This window comes from Bufo bufo, chromosome 1, assembly GCF_905171765.1.
Source record: "Bufo bufo chromosome 1, aBufBuf1.1, whole genome shotgun sequence".
Lineage (NCBI taxonomy): Eukaryota > Metazoa > Chordata > Amphibia > Anura > Bufonidae > Bufo > Bufo bufo.
In genome coordinates this window covers 143,217,297-143,231,128 of record NC_053389.1, presented here as the reverse complement: position 1 = coordinate 143,231,128, position 13,832 = coordinate 143,217,297, and the positions used below count along the sequence as shown (strand labels likewise).

At 42.0% G+C, this 13,832-nt stretch overlaps 1 long non-coding RNA gene across 1 annotated transcript in view; it reads left to right on the top strand.

Annotated features, from left to right (window-relative positions):
• Positions 1 to 13,078, top strand: part of LOC120999234 — a 47,298-nt gene extending 34,220 nt beyond the window's left edge. The window contains exons 2-3 of the long non-coding RNA XR_005778510.1: positions 8,692 to 8,787; positions 12,496 to 13,078. This is a non-coding gene — a long non-coding RNA (uncharacterized LOC120999234). The remainder of the gene's footprint in view (positions 1 to 8,691; positions 8,788 to 12,495) is intronic.
• The last annotated feature ends 754 nt before the right edge of the window (positions 13,079 to 13,832 follow it).

The window sequence follows — 13,832 nt, the reverse complement described above, 5'->3', positions numbered from 1 at the left end:
TGATGTAAATACCATCTAGCTAGGTGGTTTACCAGTTGGATGGCAACCTTATGAAACCGGATATTGTTTGTGGAAATAGTAAATCAGAGGACACCTAGCAGGAAATTACTAGGACTAGATGGCCTCCTGCAACGTGCCGAGAAATGTCGAGTGGTGTGGTGCGGCCCTTAATAGTCTCTGTGTGTGTCACTGTGCTCCTACCTGGATACCGTCGATCCCTAGGGTTAGGCTCCGAAGCAATAAAGGGGGATAGTTGAGGTAGGAGATTAGGAAAAAATCGAGTCCAGACCTTGATAAGTTTCAACGGCTTTACTTGCATAAACTTTCATCCAGACAATATTCAGGCTTTCTCTTGGTTCCAGCTGACTTTGGCATAAACTGGAAGGCACACTCTGCTTTCTCTCTCTGCTATGCTAAACTCGGCTTGGGTCTGGTTACTGGACTTTCGGTCGGTTCTGCTATCCCTAAATTGGGGTGCCTTTGGCTGTTGGCCCCCTCCTGATACTCAGTAAATAAATTAGCAAGAAGTCGTGGTTCTCTATGAGCTACTTCCCTCTGGAGAGACTCCTGCTGCAGCCGGAGAACTTTTTCCCCTTGCTGCTACATCTTCCACACTTCTGCCTCCATCGCAAGCTTAGCTTAGACTGCCCTGGCTGCTACATGTTAGGCACATCTGGCTCAGACAGTGCCCAGGCTTAGATTGCTCTAAACTAGAACTTCAACCCCTCACTTCTGGTAGGAAGCAGAAATGGCCCACTTCTGCCCAAAGGGGGGAGAATGGAATGGTAATTTTTATTCTGTCTAGAGATCTCTCTCTCTGCCAGATACACACCGCCACCTGCTGGTGAAACAGGCATATTACATGTACAAAGCAGTTGCATAACAATAATATCAATGCACACTGGTGAAGGACCTGGAAATAAATACAAAGATGACATTCATGTTAACCATTAGAGATAACAGTAGCAGAGTGCACAAATGGTAATACCACTCCAGGGTATTACACTTCCATTTTAGATATATAAAAAATTGGACAGAAATATGGCAGTAAATATTCTAAACATTTATATAACAGATGGCCTACCTCCTTCAGTGAGCGAAGAGGTGATCACTGTCCTCCTTAAGCAGTCTAATGACCCTCTGTTACTGGAGTCATATAGACCTGTCTCATTGTTAAATGCACGCATAACAATTTTAGCTAACATACTTGCCTCCTTTGCTGGCTTGATTTATTTTTCCATCACATTATACATGGCTCGTTTCCACGGTTACAACCACCCTGCAATCCAGCAGTGGTGGCCGTGATTGAACACTATAAGAAAAAGCACCAGCCTATGCGCACTCCTGCAGTCCCAGCCACCAACGGCCTGTGATGCAGCCTGTGTGTCTTGTGTTCTGCACTCCGGTTCTGTTGGGGTTAATTCCCCTGATTTGTGCCTGGGTGGGGCTTTCCATGTGCCTCGTTATCCAGCTTTTTTCTACTGGGAGTTGCTCACCCAGGGGGTTAGTCAGTCTTGTCTGTGCCTTGCTAGGTGTAGCACCTTGCGCTTGTTCCTGGGGGTTCCAGCTACCCTTCTGCGTGGTGTCACCTGGTTTTGCATTGTTGGTGTTTGTTGTATTGCCTGGTCTGTTTTCTGTTACCTGTTCTGTTATGGTGTTTGTTATCATCTCCTGTTCTGCTCTGTACCTGCTCTGTATTATGTCATGTTCTGTTCTCCTGGTCTGTTCTTTGTTCGCCTAGCAGTGGGTAACTGCATACGATAGCCTGGCAGTGCTTAACTGCTTCCGTTTGTTGTCTGTCCTAAATAGTGCTCTGTAGAGCGGCATGAGCACCTCCCTCTTTCTACTGGTAATGCCTCTCCCTATACACCCAAGCATTCTGCTAGCATTTCCTGCTTCTCTGTGACATTGTCTGCCTACCTTTAAGTCTTCTGAAATAATTACCTCTAAATCCCTTTCCTCAGATACTGAGGTTAGGACTGTATCATTGATTTTATATTCTGCTCTTGGGTTTTTACCCCCCAGGTGCATTATCTTGCACTTATCAACATTACATTTTAGTTGCCAGATTTTTCACCATTCCTCTAGTTTTCCTAAATCCTTTTCCATTTGGTGTATCCCTCCAGGAACATCAACTCTGTTACAAATCTTTGTGTCATCAGCAAAAAGACACACCTTACCATCGAGGCCTTCTGCAATTTTGCTGATAAAGATATTAAACAATATGGGTCCCAGAAAAGATCCCTGAGGTACCCCACTGGTAACAAGACCATGGTCTGAATATACTCCATTGACTACAACCCTCTGTTGTCTGTCCCTCAGCCACTGCCTAATTCATTCAACAATATGGGAGTCCAAACACAAAGACTGCAATTTATTGATAAGCTTTCGGGACAGTATCAAAAGCCCCACTAAAGTCGAGATAAGCGATGTCTACTGCACCTCCGCCATCTATTATTTTAGTCACCCAATCAAAACAATCTATAAGATTAGTTTGACATGATCTCCCTGAAGTAAACCCATGCTGTTTTTCATCTTTCAATCCATGGGATTTTAGATGTTCCACAATCCTCTCCTTAAGTATGGTTTCCATTAATTTCACAACTATTGATGTCAGGCTTACTGGCCTATAGTTGCCCGATTCCTCCCTATTACCTTTCTTGTGAATGGGCACATTTGCTAATTTCCAATCTTTTAGCAGTGATTGGTTAAATAAATCTGTTAATGGTTTTGCTAGTTCACCGCTAAGCTCTTTTAATAGCTTTGGGTGTATCCCATCAGGCCCCTGTGACTTATTTGTATTAATTTTAGACAGCTGACTTAGAACCTCTTCCTCTGTAAAGACACATTCATCAAAAGATTCATTAGTCTTCCTTCCTAACTGAGGTCCTTTTCCTTCATTTTCCTTTGTAAAAACTGAACAGAAGTAGTCATTAAGACAGTCAGCTAGTTCTTTATCTTCTTCCATATACCTTCCTTCTTGTGTTTTTAATTGGGTAATTCCTTGTTTTAGTTTCCTTTTTTCATTTATGTATCTGAAGAATGTCTTATCGCCTTTTTTCACTGACTGAGCTAATTTCTCTTCTGCCTGTGCTTTAGAAGCTCTTATAACTTGCTTGGCCTCTCTCTGCCTAATCTTATAAATTTGCCTGTCATCCTCATTTTGTTTTGTTTTTTTATAATTACTAAATGCTATCTTTTTGTTTTTAATGATTTTGGCCACTTCTGCTGAGTACCACAGTGGTCTCTTCCTTTTTTTGTTTTTACTGACAAGCCTAATGCAATTATCTGTTGCCTTTAATAGTGCCACTTTTAGGTAGTCCCATTTCTCCTGGACTCCATTGAAACTGTTCCAATCTGATAGGGACTCGTATACCACTAATCTAATTTTAGAAAAGTCAGTTTTTCTAAAATCTAAAACTTTTGTTTTTGTGTGGTGTGACTCAGTCACTGTAATTATAGTAAACCATGCTGACTGGTGATCACTAGATCCCAAGCTTTCCCCTACAGTAATATCAGATACCAAATTCCCATTTGTGAATACTAAATCTAAAAGGAAAACAATAAAAATAGACGATCGGCACTCACTATCCTTCTTTCACGCTGGAAGGACTTAATGGCAACCAGACGTGTTTCTGAGCTATATTGTGTCTGCTCCTTCTTCAGTGGTAACACAGCATGTCCGGACAACCAGAGAAACCCTGCTATAAGTGAGTACCGCTTAAAGTTTGTGAAGGTTAAAGAATGAAGTTGTGTTATGTGTATACTCCAAAATCAAGTACAGCTTGATACTCCACAATCATATCACCAACACCAATCGATCCAATCGGATGAACATTATAACCACGGGTACACATCAATATTCATAACGTCATCGATCATCTCTATGTGGGACCTTGTACGGTTGTCGTTTACATATATGGACAACCTATTTCTCCAATACTAGCCCCACTATTGTTTTATTTTAGGTATATTGGTTTTAGCACAGGATCTGTATTTTATTGATAAGTGTGTGTATTGTATACTAATGAACTATACCATTATCGTTTATTGATTTATTAAAAGTGCTTCCGGCGTGAAAGAAGGATAGTGAGTGCCGGACGTCTATTTCTATCGTATTTATTTCACATGATTGGAGGTGTCATATCGATCTGAGTACCTACCATTTTCTCTGGGTCAGTTGTGCCACCCTAAATACATATTCCAATTTACAAATAAAACTAAAATGGCCTCCTTCCGGGTTGGCTCCTCAACTACTTGCTGTAGAGATAATCACAGTAGGGAATTTAGAATATCTGTACTGGCAGAACTAGCTATTTTGGTTTTCCAGTTTACATCAGGAAGATTAAAGTCTCCCATAATGATAACTTCCCCTTTCAATGTCATTTTAGCTATTCCCTCAACTAGTAGATCTAATTCTTTGACTTGGCTAGGTAGTCAATATATCACACCTACACGAGTTACCTTATGATTATCAACCTGCAACGTAACCCAAAATGACTCTAAATTGGTCTCGCTAACTTGTATTAAATTAGATTTTATACTATCTTTCAAATACAGGGCCACCCCTCCCCTTTCTTGCCCTCTGTCTTTCCTATATAGAGAGAACCCTGGTATTGTTATATCCCAGTCATTACTCCCATTGAACCATGTCTCAGTAACAGCCACTAAATCTGTATTCTCAGATGCCATTATAGACTTAAGTTCATTGATCTTATTCCCTAAACTGCGAGCATTTGTAGACAAGACTCTGAGCTATGTGCTACTGGCATCTTCTGGCATTGTTCAGGGGGGAAGTCGGACTGCTGGATTATCACTCTTTTGCCCCCCTTTCCTAGTTTGAAAGCTCCTTAGCAAATACTTTGAACTGTTCACTGAGGACATTCGTTCCCTTGAGAGAAAGATGCAAACCATCTTTCTTGTACAGTTCTTTTCCATTCCAACGAGAGCTAACATAAGACACAAAGCCAAACCCTTGGTTCAGAAACCATTCACCAAGCCATACATTGAATTCCTTAATGCGCATCTTCCTGTCATGCTGAAGGTTATGCACAGGCAAAACTGCAGAGAATGAAACAGTTGATGCAACCTCCCGTATATCATTACCAAGTGTGTGAAAAGCTTCCTTCACCTTTGAAACCTCATTGCAAGCCAGATCATTTGTCCCAAGATGGACAATAACATCCACCTCCCTTTCCTGCTTTGCTTGCCTAACAATATTAAGGATACGTCATCTGTCCCTGCTAGCGGTAGCACCAGGGAGACATCTCACAAAACCATTTTCCTCAAACTTCACACCTCTTATGATAGAATCACCCACCAACAGCTACTTACTATCAGTCCTCACCTTATCTTTTTTGTCTTTGGCTGCAGTCTTGCATACTTTAGGCATAGGAGATGATTGTTCCTCACTAATATATCCTAAAGTACAATACCTAGATTTATCCACGAGATGGCATCCACAAAATGTAGAATATGAGCATGTAGTACCCCTAAATATGGGTAAATACACTGCCCGTCCAAAAAAAAAGTCGCCACCAAAAATACTTAGTTGGGCCGCATTTAGGTTTAATTACGGAATGCATTTGCTGTGGCATTGTTTCCATAAGCTTCTGCAATGTCACAAGATTTATTTCCATCCTGTGTTGCATTATTTTTTTCCCCAAGATCTTGCATTGATGATGGTAGAGTCTGACTGCTGCGCAAAGCCTTCTCCAGCACATCCCAAAGATTCTCAATGGGGTTAAGGTCTGGACTCTGTGGTGGCCAATCCATGTGTAAAAATGATGTCTCATGCTCCCTGAACCATTCTTTCACAAATTGAGCCTGATGAATCCTGGCATTGTCATCTTGGAATATGCCCGTGCTATCAGGGAAGAAAGAATCCATTGATGGAATAACCTGGTCATTCAGTATGTTCAGGTAGTCAGCTGACCTCATTCTTGGAGCACATACTGTTGCTGAACCTAGACCTGACCAACTGCAGCAAGCCCAGATCATAGCACTGCCCCTACAGGCTTGTACAGTAGGCACTAGGCATGATGGGTGCATCACTTCATCTGCCTCTCTTCTTACCCTGATGCGCCCATCACTCTGGAACAGGGTAAATCTTGACTCATCAGACCACATGATCTTCTTCCATTGCTCCAGAGTCCAATCTTTATGCTCCCTAGCAAACTGAAGCCTTTTTTTTTCTGGTTTGCCTCACTGATTAGTGGTTTTCTTACTGCTACACAGCTGTTCAGTCCCAATCCCTTGAGTTCCCTTCACATTGTGCGTGTGGAAATGCTCTTACTTTCACTATTAAACATAGCCCTGAGTTCTACTGTTGTTTTTCTTCGATTTGATTTCACCAAACGTTTAAGTGATCGCCGATCACGATCATTAAGGATTTTTTTCCTGCCACATTTCTTCCTCGAATACGATGGGTCCCCACTATCCTTCCAGTTTTTAATAATGCGTTGGACAGTTCTTAATCCAATTTTAGTAGTTTCTGCAATCTCCTTAGATGTTTTGTCTGCTTGATGCATGCCAATGATTTGACCCTTCTCAAACAGACTAACATCTTTTCCACGACCACGAGACGTGTCTTTCGACATGGTTGTTTAAGAAATGAGAAGCAACTCATTGCACCAGTTGGGGTTAAATAACTTGTTGCCAGCTGAAAGATAATCGCCCATGCAGTAATTATCCAATAGGAGGCTCATAACTATTTGCTTAGTTAAATCCAGGTGGCGACTATTTTTTTGGACAGGCAGTGTATATATACGATTACAATCACATATACTTCAACAATTTAGGATATTGTACACCCAAATACTTGCTCTGCTCAATCTATAAACCGATCTCAGATATCCGTTAGTATAGTATCGGCAATTATCGGGCTTGATATTAACTCCTGTAATATGGATTTCAGGCAGAGCATTTCCACTGATACCAAAATATGCCCCTTTACTGAATAGCACTAATTATGGTGTGGCACCTTTAACATTATACATCTGCAATAAAGCAGGGATTACTAAATATCAAGCCAGTTAATTTCTATCAATCATATACATAATGAGAATTATACTTTACCAGATATCTGGGTTTTAATAGGCATCATGAATGCAAGCAAGATGTGGTGTGTTGTTTCCTTGATGATTCAGTGTATTCCCGTTCATGTATGAGTCTGTCTATCTCTCCCTCGTGTATCTCCGTGTCCCCCCTTGAGTGTCCCCTACCCTTGTTTTTAACCTGTCCCCCTCTGAGACCTCCACCCCCGTTACCTATGATGTCATCCGTAGGGCATGGAGATGTATAATAGGCTTAGTATTTGTGTAGTCTATTCCATTCCTGAGTTACCAGGAGAGGGCAGTCTTGGATAGGACACTGACTCTAAGGACGGTTCTCTTCGTTACACTTGGAAAAATGTCACATCAACTGTATAATTCTTTAATGTCTTTATCCAAATTAGTGTGATTCACAGATTTATCTCTTAGTCATTTTAAATAGATGACTAGAAACAAATGAGTAATGTATGTTAAAAGGAAATCTAAGGATAGATAGGTTTATCATATTCACATTTCACTGTGGGTTTTAGGATGTTGTAACTTTGGACCCAGCCATTTGTGTGTTAATCAAGCATACAACCTTTGTGGATATAACAGGACTTCATTATCCCTGGAAAACACTGAAACTCACTGTTCGCCCTCAAACCAGACTAGTTTCTTAGAATGTATTTGTTTTTAGGTCATATATTCTGTTTCCCTAACCTTGCATTTAACAATGACCTATTGGAGTATACCTGAAATCCTTGCAGCTGGGTTTGTTCATTCTCATGTAGGATTTATTTCGAACAACTTTCTGTACATTGTATGTGACTCTCTGTATACACCCTTTTGTTTGTATCCCTCTTATGAGAGAGGAGACCTTTTACAAACAAATGTCTTCATGAGACCATATAATGCACCTTTAGTATGGCAGAGCCTTGTGTCATGCAAAATCCAATATGGAGGAAATCAATGATAATAGAATATGAATATCCTACCCATATGAGTAAGCCCGACACTACAGTGAAGCGTTGTGGTGGTGGCATCATGTCTGGGTGTTTTTCAGCGGCTGGGACAGACAGACTGGTCTGGGTTAAGGGAAAGGTGAATGGCGCAAAGTACTGAGAAATTCTTAATGAAAACCTGAGCCAGGGAGCTCTGGACCTCAAACTGGGCTAAAGTTTTCCCTTCCAAAAAGATAATGACCCTAGACAGCCAAGATAACACAGGAGTGGCTTAGGGACAACTCTGTTAATGTCCTTGAGTGGCCCATCCAGAGCATTGACTTGAACAAAATCGGAAATCTCAGGACAGACCTGAAAATGGCTGTCCACCGATAATCCCCATCCAGCCTGACAGAGCTTGAGAGGATCTGTAGAGAACAATGGAAGAAAATCCAGGTGTGCAAACCTTTTAGCATCATACCCTAGAAGCTGGAGGCCGTAATGACTGCCAAAGGTTCTTCAAGTGCTGAGTAAAGGGCCTGAATACTTATGTCAATGCAAGATTTTAGTTTGTTCTTTTTTATATTAGCACAAGACTGCAACATAACAAAATGTGAAAAAAGTTAAAGGGTCTGAAGACTTTTGGAATGCACTGTAGCTCTGTATACAGATAGCATTATGACAGTAACTTGTTGATTGCTTTCTTGTCACTGCAGTGCAGCAGAGAAGGGTGAAGAAAACTGCCAGGATCTAATTGAAGCCTATAAAGAATGTATGAAATCTCTGGGACTACAAATCTAACGTATGATGAGGTAAGTGCACAGGCAACATTGAGCATAGTGAGACAGAGCAAGGGAATAACTAAGACCCGAGAACAGCAAGGATCAGTTGGGAAAAACAGAAACAGGAGTTACTTGTAAAGGACATACCAGGCATTGCATATGTAACATTGTGGCACCTCTCTGTCACATAAGAGGATACCTGCATTATTCCAGGGCATATGGTAGGTGAGGGACTGTTACAGATTTAGAACTAGAGTCCAAGAGCTTCATATTACGCCTCTCGGCCTACATACACAAAGACAAGCTATGTAGGGCTCCCCCATCCACAACACTGCAATGTTATCAAAAAGTAGGATGGAAATGACCTGACAGATATGCTGTAGTTCTAAAATGAGATAGTAAGGGTGTGGAGAGAGAAAAATGTGCTGGGTCGTCCGTGCATAAAGGAATGAGTTTGTAGGGGGTGTAGATCTACAATTGCACCTGTCTCTGAGGAAGCTCGTAGGTCCTGCTACCACATAAGAGGACTCCAGTGCTATAAATCATACTTGCCATCTTTTAAATGCTGGCAGTTGAGAGGTATTATTGTGTGGCACCACATTTTCATCACCCCTTTTCTACAGCCTCATCCCTTCCTCATGGGACACAACCCTTTTCATGACATACCACACCCTTTCAATCCGGGTTTTGGCATCAGCTAAAGTGCCTGGAGCACACGGGGTGTTTTCAGTGAGAAAGCAGTTCTCCATGTCTAACACAGGGGATATGAAAGATCTTCTGGGAGGTCTCCTTTTTCCAGGTCCTCTAGGATGTTTTCGGAGCACTAGCAAGTATGCTGTTAATGCCATTTGATAGTTGGGGGAACATTTTAGTACTAGTAAACTTTTAAGAAGAGATGTCATGGAGATTCAGAAGGAAATAAATATGCCTCATCCATTTATATAAGACAAGCTCCCAACCAACAGCATTTGGATTACAAATAGTATATATGACCCCATTCAGCACTCACCAAAATAAATAAATGAATGCAGACCACGTATCATACCAGGTTACGGAATAACAATACAGACCCCAGATCTGACTCCAATCTATTCATAACCCTAAACAGACACCCTCCCCCTCCTACCATACAGATCCAAGACTAGATTCCTCCTTTCTAAAGACCCTAAGGCCTCTTTTACATCTGTGTTAACATATTACCGCATTGCCCACTGGCCCTATTGATTATAATAGAATCCAGCAGCTACTCAGACAAAAAACGCTGCGTACAGACCCCTGACTAGATCCCAATTTTTTTTACAGGTTCATCATATATACAGAGTCCAGACTAGGCCACCCATCTACACTGAACAAAAATATACACGCAACACTTTCGGTTTTGCTCCCATTTTGCATGAGCTAAACTCAAAGATCTGAAACATTTTCTACATACTCAAAAGACCCATTACTCTCAAATATTGTTCACAAATCTGTCTAAATTTGTGATAGTGAGCACTTCTCCTTTGCCGAGATAATCCATCCCACCTCACAGGTGTGGCATATCAAGGTGCCAATTAGACAGCATAAATATTGCACAGGTGTGCCTTGGGCTGCCCACAATAAAAGGCCACTCTGAAATGTGCACAGTTTTACCTTACTAGGGGTGGGGGGGGGTCAGAAACCAGTCAGTATCTGGTGTGGCCACCATTTGCCTCACGCAGTGCAACACATCTCCGTCGCATAGAGTTGATCAGGTTTTTGATTGTGGCCTGTGGAATGTTGGTCCACTCCTCTTCAATATCTGTGCGAAGTTGCAAAATATTAGCAGGAACTGGAACACGCTGTCGTATACGCCGATCCAGAGCATCCCAAACATGCTCAATGGGTGACATGTCCGGTGAGTATGCTGGCCATGCAAGAACTGGGATGTTTTCAGCTTCCAGGAATTGTGTACAGATCCTTGCAATATAGGGCTGTGCATTATCATGCTGCAACATGAGGTGATGGTCAACAATAAGCCTCAGGATTTTGTTACTGTATCTCTGTGCATTCAAAATGCCATAAATAAAATGCACCTGTGTTCGTTGTCCATAACATACGCCTGCCCATACCCTAACCCCACCACCACCATGGGCCACTCGATCCACAATGTTGACTTTCGCAAACCGCTCACCCACACAACACCACACACGCTGTCTGCCATCTGCCCTGAACAGTGAAAATCGGGCTGATCCATGAACAGAACGCCTCTCCAACGTGCCAGACACCATTGAATTTGAGCATTTTCCCACTTAAGTCGGTTACGACGACGAACTGCAGTCAGGTCCAGACCCCGATGAGGACGACGAGCATGCAGATGAGCTTCAATGAGATGGTTTCTGACAGTTTGTGCAGAAATTCTTAGGTTATGCAAACCGATTGTTGCTGCAGCTGTCCGGGTGGCTGGTATCAGATGATCATGGATGTGAACAAGCTGGATGTGGAGGTCCTGGGCTGCTGTCGTTACACGTGGTCTGCGGTTGTGAGGCTGGTTGGATGTACTGCCAAATTCTCCGAAACGCTTTTGGAGACGGCTTATGGTAGAGAAATGAACATTCATTGCACGGGCAACAGCTCTGGTAGACATTCCTGCAGTCAGCATGCCAATTGCACGCTCCCTCAAACGTTGTGACATCTGTGGCATTGTGCTGTGTGATCAAACTGCACATTTCAGAGTGTCCCTTTATTGTGGGCAGTCAAAGGCACACCTGTGCAATATTCATGCTGTCTAATCAGCACCTTGATATGCCACACCTGTGAGGTGGGATGGATTATCTCGGCAAAGAAGAAGTGCTCACTAACACAGATTTAGACAGATTTGTGAACAATATTTGAGAGTAATGGGTCTTTTGTGTATGTTGAAAATGTTTAAGATCTTTGAGTTCAGCTCATGCAAAATGGGAGCAAAACCAAAAGTGTTGCATTTATATTTTTGTTCAGTGTATGTACATCTCAGACTAAACTTGCCGACTAAAGACTCCATGTATGCAGATGTAAGAACAAATGTTCAGGTTCTTACCTCTGCGCACAGCATCCGAACACCTGGGTCAGAACGCTGTGCGTGTGGCACCCTGGAGTGAAGATAAATGGGAACAGGGAGCGGCAAGCATAATTAAAAAATGTGGTGCTCAGGAGATTTGCCTCCTCTTCCGGGAGTCTCCCTGTTCTGGGACAGTTGAGAAGTATGGACCATACTGAACAGATTTTGCACTGGAGCCCAGGAGCCACACATTTCACTTATGAAGGGCCACCAAAGTCTGATTATTCTGCTGGTGAAGTCACTGTTTACATAATGTATAATACTGTATATCCTGTACTGATCCTCAGCTTTAGCCTAGTCCAGAGCTGCACTCACTATTCTGCTGGTAGAGTCACTGTGTACATAAATTAAATTACTTATTCTGTACTGATCATGAGTTACAGCCTGTATTATACTTCACAGCTGTACTCAGTATTCTGCAGGCATCATGTCTGCACTGAGTTTTTTTTTTTGCATTACAGGAAGTGTACCCAACATTATAGCAGCTTGTTAAGCTAAGGTGTGTTTGAAAACAAGCTTGCCGATGGTTTGCAATAACAACCAGCAGAATTGTAAATGCAGCTCTGGAAGGTTGGAAAAAAAAATGTCATTTTTCAAAATGTGCTTGCTAATAACAGCAACATGTGATTTATTTTTTATTTTTTTTTGTAATTCCTTTTTTTTTCTTACCCCTTCAACAGGTTGTTATTCCAGAAAGTCTGTGTGTTCAGAATCCTCCACTTCCCCATCATCCTGTCCCCTTTAAATCCGACCATTCTCTTGGGATGGACAGATGGGAGAGCTTTGCTACATATGATGATGCGCTGTTTGTGTCCCAGCTGCTGGTCATCTGTGTTAACTTTACCTTGTATGCCTCTTGATAACGGGACACACGCTGACTCGGACAAGAAACACCTCGGAACCATGATGACGACTAATATAAAACTGTATGCGTTTAGAATTATCCTATTTCCCATGTTTAATTATTTGCAGATACAGCATTAGGCGAGAAATTGAAAAAACTTCAACAGGAAAGACGTCCAACATCAGGACGGGTGAAAAAAAAAAAAGGGCAAGACATATTTCAAAAATGTAATGACCAATTTCTGGGACCTTCATTGTGGGTCAGTGTTGTCCATCTATACTTGTGTGAATACTTCCAATGCTAAGAAAACTCAGGCAGAGTCTGTCATTGTTATTAATGGCCTATCACCACCAAGAACTTGTAAAAAAAAAAAACACATTCAAATTAAATAAACCAATAAAAGGAACGTTTTGCCTGTTTAATGGAAAATTTGGTGATTTATTTTTACCGTCCTGACAGCCCCGTCCAGGTCCCATTATATTATTTTACTCCAATGTCCCACAAACAGTAGAAGAGGAGGCATATACAGTGGAGTAACCCATAACTGCAGACTACACAGGGTTTGTTTGCAGTCTGTAACCATGGAGACACACAGATCTGCATTAATGCTGTATGCACAGAATGGTAGCTTTTAAATTAATTTTAAACACAAAAATTGTGAAAGATAACATAGCCATTAAAGTGTCATTCAATATAGCATGATAGGTAGTCAGTATCTGATCGTGGGGTCCCGACAACTGGGACCTCCGCTGATAAGCTGTTCGAGAAGGCAGCAGTGCTTGCAGTAGCTCTGTGGTCTTCTCAAAGCTTTTCCTAGGCCGAGTGATGACATGTTTAATGGTCTCGTAGCCTAGGAGCAGCTCAGCCCTATAGAAGTAAACGGGGCTGAGGGTGATACCAAGCACAACCACTATTCAATGTATGGCGCTGTGCTTGATAAGCACGGAAAAGGCTGCACCACTCACAGGAGCACCAGTGCCTTCTCAAACAGCTGATCGGTGGGGGTCCCAGATGTCGGACCCCCACCGATTAGATACTGATGACCTATCCTGAGGATAGCTCACCAGTATTAAAATGTCAGAAAGCCTTTTTAACTTTGTCTACACGATAAATGCCATTTGCTGAGTAAGACAAGCCCTGTAAAGTGTGCCTGAGTTTTCAAAAAATGTTTGC